At 40.0% G+C, this 16,412-nt stretch overlaps 1 protein-coding gene across 1 annotated transcript in view; it reads left to right on the top strand.

Annotated features, from left to right (window-relative positions):
- Positions 1 to 7,714: 7,714 nt before the first annotated feature.
- LOC134863560 (monocarboxylate transporter 1-like) overlaps positions 7,715 to 16,412 on the top strand; it is a 24,829-nt gene continuing 16,131 nt past the window's right edge. Inside the window, exon 1 of the mRNA XM_063882128.1 lies at positions 7,715 to 7,896. The gene's annotated coding sequence lies outside the window, so the exon portion shown is untranslated. The remainder of the gene's footprint in view (positions 7,897 to 16,412) is intronic.

Below are 16,412 nucleotides of genomic sequence, written 5' to 3'. Positions count from 1 at the left end.
GAATCTGAAAGGAACAGTAAGACTTTTTGCAGTTAAGATACAACTATGTAACTGCAGCAATTTAGACCATATTATTCTTTAGTTTGTCCACCAGAGAGCACTGCTACAAAATGTCCCTCCCAAATATGTCACATTCTGAAATAACCAATCTCAAAGGATACTTATCAAAAAGGATTTTTATCAGCACACATTTAATCACATTTCTTTAACTGCCAAATAATGACCAGCCTCAATTATCTTTAATTGATTGCACTATTTTAAAAGGATTATCCATTATTATTGTTGCCTAACAAAACAAATGCATTATGTAAAAGTAATTGTGGTTTGAAGTAAAACACTGTCTTTACTTAACTGACCCTTCTCTGTACTCTATGGAAGACTACAGCTGCCACTCTCAAAAATAAGATGAATAAATAAAAAACGAAAATAGTTTGGGAAAATAAATAAATGGAATAATAATAGAAGCCCTGATTTTATGGAAACATGGAAATAAACGAAAATGCAGAATTTTAGAACAACAACATCTATTTATTTCACAAATGACATATTTTATAATAAGTTAAGTCATCATTTTTTTAATTTATATGTTATAACAAATAAACAAATCACTCTTTAAATAAATAAATAAAATAGTAAAAATGAAAAGCTCTAATACAGGGACATAAAAAAAGAAATACATTAAATACATTTATTTGACAGATTTCCCATTTTTCTATTTGTGTTTTTATTCATTAGGTCAAGTACTTGTATATGAGAACAGAAGCTTTAAAGGGCACTGTTACATGGTGCAGTCTGAATACGCCTGCCTGAGATAACATTAGCACATCTGTGTTCAAATATGGAAATTCATGTGTGTGCTGGTATGTGTACGTGCAGAGCGTACATTTGAACGTGCATGTACAGGTGACCTTGACATTAAAGAGCAATCTTGTTGTATCCGGATATAGACAGGAAAGACTTGCGACAGACTCACACGCACACACATGTTCCCACACGGTGCAGTCGTTTTTCACACTGACGACCTAGTTAGGAAGTGGGGGGGGGCATTACAGCTCCACCTCTCTTGTGATTTAAGGAATTTGCACATGGCTTTAATGTGGAGTTTGGGGCTCTCTCTTTTTTTAGGGTGCAGGACACACGCTTAGTGAAATTGAGGGTTAAATGAAATAGAAAGATGGTTGGTACCCTGTGTTAATTCACAGCAGTCGGAGCTCATTACATGTACTTTGTTATCAATTTGTGTACAACATGTCCTCAGCAAACCATGTTCTCATCTGTTGTTGGTTAAGTTTTTTTATGTTCACCCGCCTTTTTCTATCCTATACACAGCTGACACAATTTCTGCTACTTATCTTCATTATCAGAAAAAAGTCATGAGTTTAAAGGACTGATGTGAAAATCCTCCTCAACATGAAAAGCTCCTGCATTCAAAACCATACTTAAGCTAGTCTGTAAGTATAATCAGCAAAATATATTTTACAAATCAAGGTGCTATAAAAGTGTTTATTGTGCTGTACAATGTTTACCGTCACTATGCTGTGTTTGGGATAATATTACTCCTGCTTTATTGGGTATGTTGCATTTCAGTGCTGTAGATGGTTAAGGAAATTCAATCTAGAGCCACATTTTTGAAGCTGTGCATGCTTTCCTTTGAGAAACGTGTACCTCTAAAACGTCTTGCCTTTTTTCACGAGTTTCTCAGGAAAAACAGCACTATATACAACTTTTTGACGAGGCTTTACTCAAGGTTCAAAGGTTTTATTTGTCACATGCACAGCAGATACAGCGTATATGTTGGCAATGAAAATCTTATATCCCAGGCTCCTCCAACAGCTCAACATACACAGTGTAAATAAGATAGACAGCTGATCCAAGAGGGATTTCAAATACTGTATTCAGGTTAAGATGAAGGAGACATTTTGTATCGCATAAAGTACCATTTCACCCTTTTATATTATCATAAATATTCAAAGTGAACATATCTGGAGATATGTTTTTTTTTCTGGACAGTAAAGCAGGTATGTACAGTGGGAGTGAAAGTGTAAATATTTACGTCTGCATTGTAGTGGAGTATGAAGTATTAAGTTGCATTAACGTAATACTCAAGTGCAATTAGCCTTTATTTGTAGTTAAATACAGAACTTGACTAAATGTACTGACTTAAATTTCACCACACCTAAAATAAACATGTTTGACATAGAGAAAGGGAAAAGAGAACGTATCGGTCAAAGAGATTGGGTTTAAAAACTCCCTGAGCTCTTTCTGGACTCTGTACATTCAGGCATGAAACCACACTGTCATCACTGTAACAAACAAAGCAGTGAACTAAACAAAACAACACACTTACACTGCATTCCTGTTTTCTTCTCTGCCTTTTTGTATCCGCCCACTCATGAAAAGAGTAAAAAAAAAAAAAGTGCAGCCTGCTGCTTTTCACACTTTCCCTCAAAATACCCACACTGAAAGTTTGACAGTTCATCGCCTTTTAATACGTCTGTCAATATATTGATTTATTTGAATTAATTTCATTAGGAATCAGACGTTTATTCAACCAGACTTGCCACAACTTGTTGTAAAATTTGAAAGAGAGGTACAGGAAAAAGGAAGAGTGGGGAAAAAATGCTGACTGTTAAGAAAGTGGAGATAGAGAGTCTCTGATGTCCACTGTTTGACACATGGCTTTTATGTGTGTGTTGGTTGCACATGATTAGATAGATTTGGATGAGGAGCTCAATTATTAAATGGCTAATTGATCCTGAGTGAACACATGTTGTTCTGCTGAAGGTCATTTCCACTTTTTGGGCTTGGCAAGCTCTGGTGTTCTTTAAAAAAATGTCTTTCCTATGAACTGTTTATTATAAACTGAAGGATGAAGTGTTTGTTTATGAGCTGGGAAAAACACTCCTACCACTTAAGCTAAATCAACTATTTAGAATCCCTCTTGGATGGAAAAGACATTGTCTCAAATCCCTCAAAAATAAGTAAGGTTGTTTTTCATGGCTCATGAATAGTGAACCTTTCAGAGTTCACATTTTACTTCACAATGGGTGCTTTAAATCTAACAAACTTTGACTGGTAGTGGAAAATGTTCAGTGTGCTATTGATACTTTACCTCATGTGAGATCTTCCACTGATTTTAGTCCATAAAAAAGAGACACATTTCCTAATTTGTTACTTTTTTAAGATGTCATACAACATGTCCTCTTCCATGTCTGTGAGCAGAATACATTACTCATTAGGTGCAAGACAACAAAATCCAAACTCTTTTAGGAAGGGAATAATTACACAAATGGTTGAACATGAAACATTGCAATTATATGATTTGTTGTTAAACTTTAACCACCATTCAAACTATATACTCAGGGTCGGTGAGCCGGTAGTTCCTCATTCAATTAACACTGTTTTAACATTGCTATTCCAGTTACTATCAAGTAAAAAGGAAAGCCCTTCAAGACGGAGAATACTGATTTGAAGTGGGGTGTATGAGGTACCTTTTGTAAGTGTATAGTGGTAGGCATGGCCCTTAGTTTGTGGAAAAAGACAGACAGGTGAATGGGCACAAGATAAAGTAAAGTACTGCTCTGGAAGGTGGCTGCAGCAAAATGGATATTGGCCACAAAATATATAAATATCAGCCACTTTACCTTTCCGGACAAGACAGCCCTGAAGCAGTGGATTGATCTGCTAGCTGTCCTCTCTTCAAGCAAAAGACTCCATTGATAAAATGTATCTTGCAGATCACAGGAGTTGGTGGCCTACCGCTGCCTCGATCGGTTTGTTTGTTTAATTGTGTGACTTGAGTGTATAAACTCACTTATTTTAGAGTTCAGATTCACTAAAGCCACACAATAACACAAATGTGCTTGAGGCAGCAAAATACCAGCAACTCCAATGTTCTGCAAGGTGATGCTGTGAAATCGTGTGTGTGTGTGTGTGTGTGTGTGTGTGTGTGTGTGTGTGTGTGTGTGTGTGTGTGTGTGTGTGTGTGTGTGTGTGTGTGTGTGTGTGTGTGTGTGTGTGTGTGTGTGTGTGTGTGTGTGTGTGTGTGTGTGTGTGTGTGTGTGTGTGAGCCTATATAATAGCTTCAGTTCCCCATTGGAAAGGGCTGTCTGACAGTGAGATAAAGCGGTGAACATTTCTAAATATAGCGCGCTGGTACTTCTGGCTGCGTCTACAAACTCAGGGAGTGCCGATTCCAATCTACTGTAGGTAAAACATTGACTATCACTAAAATACTAATGCACCCCAATTCAAGTACTCTGGTCTATCCGTTTAAATGGAGTTGTTTTCATACAGATGGTACGAGGGGAACAGAGGACAAAGGTAAGAGGACAGAGACTATCTGCAGCGCAAAGGTTAGGGGAGTCAAAGGGTTCAGCAGAAACACACAGATCGAAAATGGGAGTTTAACCAGTTTTCATCTCTAAGACCTCCCTGATCTTTGTCACTGTGGACGACACAACTTTTTGGATCCAAATTGTACTCACCAAAACAAACGTTACAATTCGTTTTCAGGTGAAAAACCCCCAAATGACTGCGCTTTGTCCAATTTTAAAGGAATAGTATGCCCCCTGCATGTATACTTTTAAGGAAATGCATACTGTGTAAAGCTTTAACTTCATACAGTTATGGAAAAAGTGCCTTTATATTAAAATATCTGCAATATAGCATTTTAAAAGTCTTATATTCAAGATGTATGTGCACCTGTAAAGGGTGTGGACTACATATGCACTGGGATAATGCAAAAGAACTGAAAACACAAACATCAGCAAAAGGCAAAAGTCAGAAAAGACATGCATGAGCAGTGAGAGGGGGATCTTATCTGTATGTTTCTTACACAATGGACTCTGCATATCAGCAGGTTTTATGGTCAAAGTTTTTCTGGCTGTGATTAAAACACTAACAATGCGGGTGTTGTTCTCAGGGTGCCTATAGGACTGGAGCAGGAACGCACACCCAAGCACTGTTATCGCTCACAGCATGCATACATTACACCCCCAAAATCTCCTGCTGAACCCTCCCAGAAATCTGTTTCTCATTCTCAGTTTTAGCTGCTCCCATCCCCCTCACTCTTACTGTTTTTCCCCCTAAACCCTCCCCCTCATGTCTTTTGTTTTTCTCTCCCCCCTCTGGGATGGAGCAACAGAACCGGAGTGTGTGTCTGCAGCTCCCTTGAACTGTTTGTTGTTTTAGTGAGCCCTATGAACAGAGAGAGGCACCCATCAGGCAGACAGGGCTGGATGTCCTGCTTGTTGCAGGATACGAGGCCAGACAAATATTGGGGAGAAACCGAGCGCCTGGTGGGAGAGAGTCCAACAGGAGCCCCTCAAAGTACATTTACACATGTGGTGTCCTGTATCTGACCTGACTTGATTCTTTTTGTGTCTCCACTGCAATTCAGAGGGAACAATTCTACTTTTGCTCCACTACATTTCTTCACATGATTTTTGCCCTAAAAGAAAATTGCACAGAAAATATGAAGCTTTGGTGTCAATTCAACCGTTTCACAGTAAATACAGTACAGATGTAATCAATGTAATAAATCAGTTAATGAAAATGATTTCAGGCTTCAAAAGACTTCAATATTGCAGAGATGTTTGTTCAGTGAGTTTTTTTTTGCACCATTGTTTTGATCAGTACTGTACGTAAGGGTAGAGATGGCTCTCTCCTAAAAAGGCTGTTTGGATTCAAGACACATCAAAAAGAAACTTCATGTCGAATATGCTCATTTATTTCCAATAAAATAGCTCCAACAATTGACTGTTTTTTAATTCAAAGAGCAATTTGTTCGATTTCAGGCCTACTGAACACAGCAAAATAAACTGAACTGAGAACAATTTCAGAGCTATTGATTTAGTATATCATCGCATATTTTCCTCATATCCCGCTGCCATATTTAGAGATAATATTGCAATTAAGGAGAGTTTGAACTTCTCACTCTCTCTCTCTAATTTCCTTCATCCAACCTCTCACACTGTCCTCTTTCTTTTTTCATTCCTCCTCCTCATTAGCAGAAACAGTATAAATATTCCAATTAGGCACTGTCCCATTGCTGTGCCAAAAGCATCTTCACATGCTGTCAGCTGGAAACATTCGACAGTAGATTGGTGATGGTTGCATTAATCAAACGAAAGCTCGTCCAAGAGGTGGGGACTTCAAGCTTGGAGCAAAGAGTTCATGTTTTTTTTCCTGACAGTATCGGGTGACCAATTGCATTTACTGTGACGAGGTTAAGAGCATGTGATTTCTATGGATGAGGAATGTTAATTTGATGAACTGTGCTTTTGCTTGACAGAGGTTTTGTTGATATGTGCAGTGGGAGTGAACAGCAAGGGCAACGACATTAGAACAACTATTCATATTTATTCAGAAACTGCTTATACATACACTACTTGGGCTTTACGTTGTGAAATATACCTGCACAGTTTATACACTTCACCTATCTTTAGTGCTCCTGATGATAAGCCGCTTACTTATCGTCCTACAGCTGGACTGAAGTAATGCTTTCAAATCGTTCTTGTCCTGCAACATCCTCAGTCATAAGCCATCTTCTTAATTTGTGTACAGATAAAGAGGGAGGATTTCAACAAATATTTCTGAAAATATGTTGAACTTGCATGCACGTGTGGAATGCGATTAAATCAAATAGCGCTGCACAGACACCCATACTCCCTTCTGAAGCTTAAAAGGTTTCCCAAACAAAATGTCTATGCAAGAGAGATGCATCAATCATTTAAGTAAACTGCATTTTATTTAAAGACAGCTACTTGTCATGTGTGCATCACTTTCTGAGACCCTTCAATTACTCTCCTTATTGATCCAGTTAGATTTTAAATAAAATGGTCTTAGGGAGTAATAGACTTTGGAATGATTTGATATCAGGGCAGCATGCATTGTGTCTGTCTGTCTTTCTTTATTGATTTAACAACAATGGTATTTAATGCAGGGTTTAATTAGTAACTTAGAACAAAAATCAAAGAAGGGTGATGAGGAAGCTATGTTAACAAGAATAAACAACAAATCTGGGTCAAATTTTTGGGAAGCACTCTTTGACTGTGCTTCCACATATAAAGTACTACATTGGTAGATGAGTGGTTAGGGTTAGTAGTTTATGATCACAATGTCACAGGTTTGATTCCAGCTTAGGGACCTTTGTTGCATTGCATTTACTCAAGTACTGCACTTTCAGTTCAAGTACAATTGATGCATGTGTTTTTTACTCAAGTATTTTCCATTTTCTCTAGTACTCTGAAACATCTGTTGTATGTTCATTTAAATATATTTTGAAATGTATTTTGTAATATATTTTAATTTGAGTTAACTCATATGTAATGCCTGTAAACATGCTGCTATTTGTAATTTGTTCTCTAATTGTCATATTGTGAATTCCTTACTTTAAAGATGTATAACTTTCTACTGTGTGTGTGTGTGTGTGTATTTTCTCTGCATATTTTATCCTATTTTATTTTTATTTTATTATACTTTGAACCCATGTGTTATGTCTATTAACATGCTGCTGTGACAAAAACTACACCTTATCTTATCTTATTGAACCAGTTCTGCACTACTGTAGTATCAGAAGCCTCTGCTTTATCTCAAATATCTGAGTACTTCCACTAGCAGTTTGACCGCCTCTCCCTCATATATACGCACGTGCTGACTTTTTTCAGATGCCTCCAATGCCACTCACGCTCGTACGCATGCGCGCTGCCTACAGTGTCATCATCACCATCCCAGAAGTTGTCCAGTCTGTGGTGATACCCCGAGCCGCTGCTGCTGCTGCTGGAGGACCAACGTGAAGCCGTTGTTAAGACCAAGGACATCCCGGGACTCACTTACTCACTCACAGCGAACTGAGCACCACCGGACCCGTCCGAACCCCCGAACACAGCCCCGGTAAGTAAACGGACCAACCGTCGAGACAAAGAGCCAGCCGCTGAATAAAACGGCTCTTTTTTGGGGGGTGGGGGTTCTGTTGAACTTGTGCGGAACGACTAGTTGTAAATTAGCTAGCTCCGCTTCTCCATTAGCTTCAACAGTTCATCCTTCTGCTTTTCGTTCCTGTTTCCTCATTACGACACATGCTTTAAAGAACGTGCTTCACAGGGAAGTTGTTTTAACCGACGTAGTTTCATCCATGCGTGCCGTGGTTTCTTTTACGTTCATTGAAGTCAGGGAGGCTGGCCGTGTGCTGTTTGACAGCCCGGAGCTGCGGGTAACTCAGCGGAGTCGGCTCAGTGCCAGAACCGACAGCCTATTGACACACACACACACACACACACACACACACACACACACACACACACACACACACACACACACACACACACACACACACACACACACACACACACACACACACACACACACACACACACACACACACACACACACACACACACACACAAGAGAAGGGGTGCGCCTGAGCTTTAATTTCCACTTGCAGCCCATTTTACCGCTGCCATATAATGTGTTATCTGTATTCTGCTCTGAGCTGAATGAGCTTCACATGCTGGCTCTTTCGAGGAGGGCAGCTCAATGTCGAGGTCACATGCCTACCATGCACCCCCATTGTCTCTACTGTCTGTTACTGTAGAGGAAAATACTGTACTGCATTCAAGTGCAATATTGTGGTATTGGTACAGCACTTGAGTATTTTATGTTTTTTATACTCAATTTAGAGGCAGGTATTGTACTTTTCACTGCATTACAGTTGTTTTAAAGCTTGTTCAGCTATGGTTCAGACTCTTATTAAAACTAAATGCAATCTAAGAAGCATTAACTCAAGTAGTTTTGAGTACACATTTCACTTGTATGTCAAGTGCTTAAATCTTTGTATTTTGAAATGAAATATGATAACAAATACGTAATGCAGAGCACGTTAATACTCAAGTTACATTAAGTGCTTCTCAAAAAGAAACTCCAATTCTGTAGATCACACCGCACTTAATACAATAGGACTAAATAGAATGATATCCAAATTAAAAAGCTGGTTCTTCACTTGGCGCACTGATGTATCATTATAGATATTATTAGATACTCTGCGTCATATGAAGTAGTTTGAGTAGGCTCCACCTTTTACCTGCAGCACTGCTGAGGTGACACACTCATTACTACAACAATATTTATCATCCAATCCTATTTTATCAATCATTCTGAGATTTGCATTGTAAGAACCTTTACTTTTAGCACTTCTCCTCCTCCACTGCTTGCTTCCTTGCTTGTTTAACTGTGAAAGCAGGGGATATTCCCAGAAACCTGAGTGATTGCTGTATCATTTTCCATTTGAGCTGGATTCATGCTCTGCTTTTCTGTGCATGTTCCAGCTCTATGGGTGGTTATGCTGAACTTTGAGTTCTCTGGAAGACTTGCAGTTTAACATTTCCCTCTTGCATTGAGTCATCTTTTAGACCTTTCGTCAGATCTAAGTGAATTATATTATAGTGTGTTTTAATGTTTCTGTTCCCAGAAATCTGTGGTTCCAAAACAGACCTATCCAGTTGTGTTTGTATTCCTTGCTCTCTCCTACGAAGGACTTTTTCTGGAACCCAAGGTTGACAGTAGACAGGACATGTGCGTTCATTGTGCAATCTTTATGGCTATGCGTTATCATTATTGCTATTTCCTGCCAGGACAAATCTGAAATGCTTATTCACTAATTCTGACTTGTTGCTTTGCTAGCTTCCTTCTGATATGGGTGATTTTTGGCAGGTATCCATAGAAGGGTAAATCACATTGGCAGTATTTCAACATCAGAGGAACCTTAGTGAATGAAAGAGACGTGGTTTGTAGATGATTTAAATAAATGCTCACATTTATTTTGTTATCAGGCTAATGAATGAGGAATGTTGTTTCATCCTGAGGCTCAATGAGTCGAGACTCCAGACATGTCAGTTCTGGTTGCTGTTCTTTCTGACCAAATGTGTGAGAAAGAGTAAGACCATGCGGTTGGTCAGGAGGGAAAGCCACAATTAGAACCAGATGTGGATCAAGCTTATGCCTAAAGTTAAGTACCGCATTATTCAGTTGTAGCCGTTGAACATTCCCACGTTTAATGGGCTTCAAACAACGAATACTTTCACTATCCATATGTCGGTAATTGTATTGTCAGTCCAAAACACAAAGAAATATTCAGTTTCATGTTATATAAAATAGAGAACAGCAAGAACACATTCATATTCAAAGTTGTTGAAACATGAAAAATAACTAATGATTATTGGATTGTCAAAAAAGTCTGTGACTATTAAACGATGAAATGGACTAATCATTGCTGAATTGCATTTTTGAATTGCGTATGGGGAACAGGAAAGAGCCTTCAAACTAAAGCGTTGACTAAGAGACTGGATGATAAAACAGTTAAAACCCCGGCTGTCTGTTAAGGCAGAGGCCAGTTTAAATGATCTAGATATAATAATTGTGATATTGTTTTGGAAGTACCTGAACCGAACTAACTTTTCTGCACCGACGCATCTCCATTGTAGATGTTTGCACTCACAAATTGAACCCTTATGCCTTTATGCATGCTCAGACTTTTGGATGCACCTGTTGTCCACATCGTCACATGGAAACACACGCATGGAAACATCAAACCTGTGTGTGTGTGTGTGTGTGTGTGTGTGTGTGTACCATGCACACATGTTAGAGCACGCTGAGGGAGGATGTATGATTTATTTGGAGAGCACTCAGGATTACAGAGGTGTTTCGAGAGATTTATGAGACGCCACTGGGTTTAAAGCCTTTGATATTACAGTGGTCATTAGTGCCACAGAACAGATGCTTGGGAAAGGCTCAGGATGTGTATCAGTTGTCTTGTCTGAGGCTCAGTGTGCAAAACAGGCTTTATGTCACGAGTGAGCCTTGTGTCTTTTATTTATTTATTCATGAGTGTGTGTGTGTGTAGTGTGTAGAAATATTCTGCACAGTCACGATGACTCCTTTACATTTCCTTTACTCATACAGGAAAAGATTGAAAAGTACCCTTGCTATCCTGTCTTTTGTGCTCTACGTAGAACATTTGGGAAACCCACTCATCATTGTGATTTGTGCTGAAGTTGAACCCTGTAATGTTTGGGTCAGTCACTTATCCGAAAAACAGGCGTTAGCACATTTTATATTATTTCTAACTTAGCGTCTGCTGAAACCGCTATTTGTTGTTTAAGTGATCTTAGAGTAACTTCAGCCCCTCAACACACTCCAGTACAGGGAGAATGTGTAACTGCAGAATGAATGGCCCCATTTATAACTCCTTGAGGAGTTGTCCTGCTTTTCTGGTGCACGCCCACACAAACACACACACACACACACACTCACACACACCTAAGTAACTCCAGCACTAGGATCTCAAGAGAGAGAGAAACATAAATCCATGAATCCCAGATGCCTTCTTCCTTTTAAATCCAGGCTTAAAACAGGTTCTATTATATTCCTCCTCCGCTTTTTTTCCCATTTGAACATTTGATGTGGGTGCTGGTTGCGACGTAAGACAAACTTCAAGAAAGTTTCTTGCTTTTGCCGAAGCTAAGTTAACACTACTTGACTTTCTGAGTGATCAGGTCTCTGTACTGTTCACACAACCTGATGGCTGGTTTTCACACCACATTACCAGGGGTTCAAACACTACAGTGAGCATGTCCTAAAACTAGTAAAGTAGTGAAATGTACTGCTATTTGTCCATTATCCTCCAGATGCAACAGCAACTTCAGTCTGTGTTGTGCAACACATGGCACACACAAACCACTCCGCCCCAAGGTTCCCCTCCACCCTGTAGCTCCCTGACAGTCCCCAGATATATAGCCTGCTAGATATCTGGAATGCGTCTAGGCTTTAACACAACCTAAACACGAGAAGAGAGCCAGGGGGGGAATATAGAGGGAGACTGGAGCTGTGAGGGTGCCAATCGTCATGGTATTATGGGTATTAAGTTGATCTCATAAGTGGGATTTAATGCGGAATGATCCTAATAATATAAGGACCATTTGACTGCTTTGAAGTGTAGACGGGGAAAATGGTCATATCGTTTTGATTGACTGATTGATTGTTTTGTTTTTGATTGACAAGAGTCAAGAGAGAGTGACTGTTCTTGATCTCTCGCCACTCATTTTCTTGTTCACCAACGCATGCAACATATGTAACAAGGACGGTAAATAAACCCGTTTGTGTGTATGCCCTATTTCTTTGTGACCTAAAAAGAGGTTGCATGAATGTGCGTGATCAGAGGACTGAGAGTAGCGATGACGTTGCTTCTTTAGGCTCAGGGGGCGATGCAGAGAGAGAGAGAGACCGTGCAATATTTCAAGTTATTTAAACAGTATTATTTGCATGCTGGAAATATCTTTTGAAGTTCTTCCATCGTCACATTTCCCATTTCTCTGGATCGAGTTGTGTTGTATGAGTGATCTATCTGCATCTTATTTTCTACAGATATTTTATTTAAAATCTACAGCACATACTCACAATTTAGAAGCTGTCGCCTGGGAAAGCCCGATGTTTGTGCTTTAAAAAATGACTGATTCATTAACATTTCAAAATATCAGTTTATTAGTTTTCTGTTGATGGACTCAGCCAGCCATACGGTACCACTTCAAAAGGTGTGTTTTCTTTTGAAGTCAATGCAGTCCTAAGGGTTTCACGTGAGAACTAAAGGAGGTCTGACGGCACCGATACTCCTGCCGTCATCACATTCCTCCTCAGCGCAGGAAGGCTGTGCTGCAGCACGGGTCAGGACCCCATGCTAAGCTTACTCCTGGTTCCGTCAGCACTGATGTGTGCGTCAGTAAACCTTTGGGATGTGTTTCAGTCTGTAGATGCAGAATAAGTTGGATTTCGCTGAAAAACAATGTATAGTCTGTAGTGTTGTCCTGGCGCTGGACTCTCTTTTCTTTAATACTCTCTTCTAAGTTAATAATGGTGTTCCTTTATGTTCTTATGTCGCTGTGTTTGGGACGTTTCTTGACTGTAACCTCTATCAAATCATAGCAAACAGGTACCAAAGACGGGGCAAATACAGTGCTAATAAAATGCTACTCTAGCTAGACGAATGCCGGACCCCCCTTTGAGAATCCTTGGAGAGCTCCAGTGGCTGTCGGAGAGATGAATGATAAATATTATCACACCCATGGGACGGTATGCATGGCTCTGTGTCACTGAAGGAATTGGAGGAAGGACCGCTCTGTGAGCAACATGATAGGGCAGCCAGTCTCTGCCAGTAGTACTTACCGGGATGACCTGTCACTACACAGAATGAAATCTCTTCTAAGGTTGCTGTAAATTAATGGCTAATAACTCAGGGACTGAGCGGTATGCCGATAAGTTGGGTTTGAATACCACTCCAACATTTGAATGGTGGTAAATATCTTGTCTTGTTCACTGGGTCAGAGTTGAGTGACAGCTTACAAACTATGGACAGAAATATTTACTAAAACAGCTGTTGGGTGGTTGATGCAAATGTGTGTTGAATGTAACCAGCAGAGTGTGACAAGTATAGAGGAAACGAAACTGCCTAAAATGATCTGCATAACCGGATGCGCTGACTTTGGTTTCTGTCATCATGTGTTTGTTGGTTGGTCCGCACGTCTGTCATTTGAAGACTAAAGTTAGAAGTCTTTTAACCTGAAATACTGGGCACACCCTGTCATGGCTGGTACAATACATCAGCTTCTTTTAAATATAAATGTTGTGCAATGTTTAGAGCTAATAATTCATGCAAAGAAGGAAGACTTATTTGAAAATGGTTATCAGGACAATCTAAACTGTTTTTAAAGTGTGCAGCAATGAAGCGTGCAGATATCAGATCAACAGCGCTGTACGTCTATCTTATAGTCTTCCTCCTGAGCTCAGCAGTCTTAAAGTGGCATTCAAACATTAACAGTGTGTGGCAACTCTAAAGAGACACCGCCCAGGATTTGAATTGATTTATATGTTTGTGTGTGTGCTGGTTCACTCTGCTCAAGCACACTTCTGGCTGCATTCAATGACCATTATGGGGCAGCTACACAGTCCTGATCCATTAGCTCATGTACGGCTAATGTGTCAGAATACGACACCCTATCTTTACATCCTATGGAAACACCTGATACGTTTTCAGCAAGTCCCTCTCCTTTTTTTAAGGCTGGGTTCATCAACCGACTCCTGAGAAAATATTTACAGGCTAACAAACAGCTTTTGTAATGGGTGTGTGCTTCGCCTTAAATACACTCTGCCCCAGCCAATGGCAGTAGTACACTTGAAAATCACTTTAAGACTTAAATTGGGCATGCTCTGTGTAGCAGTGTACGATGCTTGCTCTTTGGTTCATATCACAAATCTTCACATTTCTTTTAAAGAATGTTTAAGGGGATTTTAATATATAAAAAGGCAGTCATGTTTTTCATTTTGTTAAGTTTGTAAATTTACTTTCTTTACTTAAAAGTACACTCTTGGGAAATGTTACATAAACCTTAAGGCAACCACAAAAACCTGATATTTCATAAGTGTGGTTTAGACTTGCCTCTAGTGACTTAATTGAGATGAGATGTGCAGAAAATCCTGAAGCTGACTTAAGATAACCTAACTTCCCTGTTTAGGGGCCAGACTATGTTCCTTTTCAGGTTCATTGGAGTATTTAGTGCCTCTACTGGGACATGTCTCCATGCTTTAATGTTCAAAAAGTTCTTTATTTTTCTCATACTGCCTGTGCTGCAGCACCTCTTTTCACCCTCTCTGAAACCAGAGCCCAGTCTGCTCTGATTGGTTAACTGGCCGGCTCTGTTGTTCAACCGCTTAGTGATGTCCCGCCCCTTAGCCTATCAAGCTCAATGTGATGTAGCGCTAGTAGTGTTACATAGTGATGTCAATATGTTATGGAAGTAAACAAATTAGTCCACTGTCGGCCACCATTTACAGCCACAAAAACCTTTATAACTCAAGACAGGAAAGGGACATCCCCAGAAAGCACAATTTATTATAATTTTGGAGATTGTAAACTCTCCCGCCTAAAGAAATCCCAACAATTAACGGAGAGAAAAGGAAGAAACCTCAAGTACAGCAACTGAGAAGGGATCCATCTCGTAGGATAACTTTAGATTATTTGTAGAAGATGGATCTAGGAGAGGTTAACGGGCATTCAGTGAGATCCTGTTGCCTACGGTCATAGAAGCTGCCGGAGTCATGGAACTCAAACAAAACAAAACTGAAGCTGCCCAAAGGCCGTGAGGTGGGTCATCGTTCTCAGTGGGATTCTGGTGGTCTAAAATGGTGTGCTGGCATGACCTCTAACTATCGTGGAGGAAGGAAATAACTGAGAGCTCTGCATTAACAGAAACACACGTTGGTCCCACTGAGGGGCCGGTTTCTCTTACTGTAGACAAATACTCTTAATATCAGAGGAGGAGAACCAGAGGAGTCTGTAGGAAATAATAATCAATATTCCGAGTAACCACAACACTGACTTATTTTGAAATGCAATCTTATTTTGAAATGGTCAATTCGCAACCGGATGTATACAACATTGATGACGCTTGAGGCCGGACGGAAGAAAGCTGCGGGTTTGAGCGTTGTTTTCCTAAGCGAGCAGAATGTAAATAAAGAGTGAATAGGGGAATCACTTGTGGTGTTATACATAAAACACACAATGATTAATTCTCCTTATTGACGCTGTAATACCAAAAGGAGGGAGATGACCCTATGCCACGTATACACCGAACTGACCGGAAGTACTGATACGACTTGAAGCGACCAATAGGAAGAGGCGACCACTGGACAAAGAGCAATGCAGCAAAGGAATCGATCTCTTTTCGCTCGGACCCTCGGACAGTGAACACCTCGTGAATTCTATTCATGTTTTGGGCCTGTTCAAGTTCAAGTGTGTATTGAGCTACAGGGCCACAGCTGTGGAACCTTTGTAAAACCTATCACTGCATCCATTATTAAACACTCCTTTTATAACTTTTAAGGGAGGTTTGCTTTCTTTCTTTTAAACCGACTCCTGGGCTTCGAATAAACGAACATTTCTTACAAGTCAAAAGGGATGTCTCTTCATGCATTCGTGTAAAGTCTTTGCACTTATAACCGTTTGCAATCTTTGCGGTTTGTGGTGAGGAGATGCGATGTATGATACTAAACGGAAAAAAGGATAAAAGGAAACTCATTTTAAGCTCATGTGATGAGCATCAGCTGTTTGCAGGCACAGATCTGAGTGAACCACGCCCTGTAACGTGCTGACAGTGTAATGATTGGCTGAGCATGGTCGCTTACAACTTGACTCCAGAGCAAGACGTCTGGCTGTTCATTAGGACAGGCGTTACGTGAGGTTAGTTCCTCCTTTCTTAATGTTTTAGGGCATTCCCTTAGGGTTTCATCAATGGTAGTATCTAACATTTTTTTCCACTTCCAATCCCATCATCAGTCCCAGTTTGGTTCATAGCTTGCATCCCAGT

This window comes from Eleginops maclovinus, chromosome 1 (genome assembly GCF_036324505.1).
Source record: "Eleginops maclovinus isolate JMC-PN-2008 ecotype Puerto Natales chromosome 1, JC_Emac_rtc_rv5, whole genome shotgun sequence".
NCBI classification, from domain to species: Eukaryota; Metazoa; Chordata; class Actinopteri; order Perciformes; family Eleginopidae; genus Eleginops; species Eleginops maclovinus.
The sequence above is the reverse complement of the archived record's forward strand: the minus strand, read 5'-3'. Positions and strand labels throughout refer to the sequence as shown.